Source organism: Elephantulus edwardii, unplaced genomic scaffold, assembly GCF_000299155.1.
Source record: "Elephantulus edwardii isolate Elephantulus edwardi_28Jun2011 unplaced genomic scaffold, EleEdw1.0 scaffold00192, whole genome shotgun sequence".
NCBI lineage: Eukaryota > Metazoa > Chordata > Mammalia > Macroscelidea > Macroscelididae > Elephantulus > Elephantulus edwardii.
Genome location: NW_006399942.1, coordinates 493,812 through 496,461, shown reverse-complemented (window position 1 = coordinate 496,461; position 2,650 = coordinate 493,812).

Genomic DNA, 2,650 nt, shown 5'->3' with positions numbered 1-2,650 from the left:
CAAGTTTTCTTTAATTGCTTTCTGCTATTTCACCCAACCCTTAAAGTCCCAACTATCATTGTGGTTAGCACATTTTCCTGAGAATCGTTGATCAGACAAAAAGGAGCACAGAAGTTTTCTTTATTAACATCAACAGCCATTGTATCAGCACACTATGTATAGGTAAGTGGAGATTTGCTTGCCTAAAATCCTGCAGTAATAGAATTATTACTATATATGACTCCCACCTAAGAAATTTAATATTTGAATTTATGAAAAATTTGTAGTTTTTCCATAGCATTTTGAATTTTTCCCCCTATGAAGATAACCCTATAACAATCATATTCTTGTGCCTGTAATCTGAAATTTTATGTTGAAATTTGGGGATTATTTCAGAAAGGAAATTTCCAGTTTAGCATCCTGTGATTGAAAAATTTTACAAATATATAACTACTGTAAATTGAAGAGGAAATAGCAGAGAGAAAATATCCTGTTCTCATGAGTCAAGTGCTAAATTGTTGACAATTACATCTTTAAATTTGTTTTCCATTTTATACTTTCTGTCATTATTTTACTTAATTGTCACAGAACTCCTGTTTGCAGGTGTCCTCTGTATGTACAATTGTATATTGTAATCTGTGAAATATGTATGAAACAGACTAGTATTATTGGAGAGAGACAAAGAAGACATTATTTCTTTTTAAACTGTCTAAATAGACAAAAGCCAATGGTCATTAATACCAAAAGTTTGAAAATATTCTTTTTACTTCATAAATTTCCATCAAAATAAATAAAAGGAAGCAAAATTATTCAATTATGGAATATTTAATATCCATATAAATGTGATATTTTGTCACATACAAATATTTCCTTAAAGTGTGTTAAGTTTGATTAAATAGCGAAGTCTTTTAAGATTATATACACATACACACACACACACACATATATGTATATAATATAAAAATCTGACTATGTGAGACCTATTCGTTGATATAAATTGTATTAATAGAATTTACCTGGAATTACAATAAACCAGGGAGTTCTAGGGGCATCATCTTTAGTGAGTTACCCTGCTGACCCAAAGGCAGTTCCCACAGGAGAAAAATGAGCAGTCTCCTCCCATGCAATTTGTACCCTCCCAAACCAATCGAGGGTCAGCTATTAGTCAGAACCAACCTGACAGCTGTGAGGAATTTGTAAGTTAAGTAATTTATTGTTGTATGATTTCCCTTTTATTTAAAATGTCATATCATTTTAATCACACCTCTGAGCTGTCAGTAAAACTTAAAATGTAGAAGGAGAGTGTAATTGTTTTCTTTTGTTTGTGACATCATAATTACTTTTCTGCTGGCTGGGGTTTATCTGTGTGCATACACATACACACACACACACAGAGTGAATACAAAAATAAAAGAGAGGGCATTTCTCATTCTCTTTCATAATTTTGGCTCTTGTGTGAAGTCTTAACCTGAAAGAGTTCAAAGGATTAAGCCACTTTTTCTGATAACTCAAGTTTTTATGGAATGCACAAGCCCTAGTTAAGTAATTAGCTTTTGAAAGTAAAGCATTTTCAACATTTGCCCAGAATGAGCAGATCTGGAAATTTGATTAAATCCTGAAGGTGCATCTGAAGAGATCTTAGTGACCTATGTGAGTGGCTGAATGATAAATAGCTAAAATTAGCAAAAAACCACTCAAAGTGGACGTAACAATTTTAAAACCAAACTTAAACTTCAACTTTTTCTCCCTTAGTTAGTTAGTCCTAAAGGATGGAATGGGAAAAATTTCAAGAGAAAGATATATTTTGGATCTTTGCAAGGATAGTGTTGAGAAATTAATTTCTAGGGACTTTTTACAGGAAGAGATTATTGTTATTATATAGCTTATTCCAATAATTCCATCAAAGTTTTTCAGAAGGCCTTTTTTCCCACGCAGAAAAGAAATCTAACTTTAATTGAAGTGACCTTCTTTATTTTTATTATTATTATTATTATTATTATACTAGTTTATTTACAAAATTCAAGTACATTGTCACTCCAGTTCCTTACCAGTTCCCTAACCCCCTGACCCATCAAATTGTGCAATTAATTTGTCCACTGCCCACTGCACATCGTCACCCCTCTGCTTCCACATTCTCCCCACCCCTTGGATCCTTATGCACATTCTACAAGAATGGTTTTATAGTATTTGTCCTTATGCAACTGAGTTAGTTCACTCAGCATAATGCTGTCCAGTCCCTCCCAAGTTAGATAATAATTTACAAATCATTGTTCTTGTTTTCTGAATAGTACACCATCATGTGAATGTACCATAACTTCTCAATCCATTCTATTGTGGTTGAACATCTGGGCTGTTTCCATCTTCTTGTGATGGTGAATAACGCTGCTTTGAACATTGGTGTACAACTCTCCATTTGTGCCTCAGTTCTCATTTTCACAAGGTTAATTCCAAGCAGTGAAATAGCTAGGTCATATGGAATTTATACCAGAAGGCTTTCCTCCCCCGCTTTTAGCATGAATTTAAAAAAAATGGGCTAAGAGATAAGTAATTTTTCTACATAAAAAAAATGCTTGCCTTTGGAGTTTCAAAGTCTTGATTGTCCATTAGTTTGAATGTTGTTGTTGTTGTTGTTATGTGCTGTCGAGTCGTTTCCAACTCATAGCGACCCTAT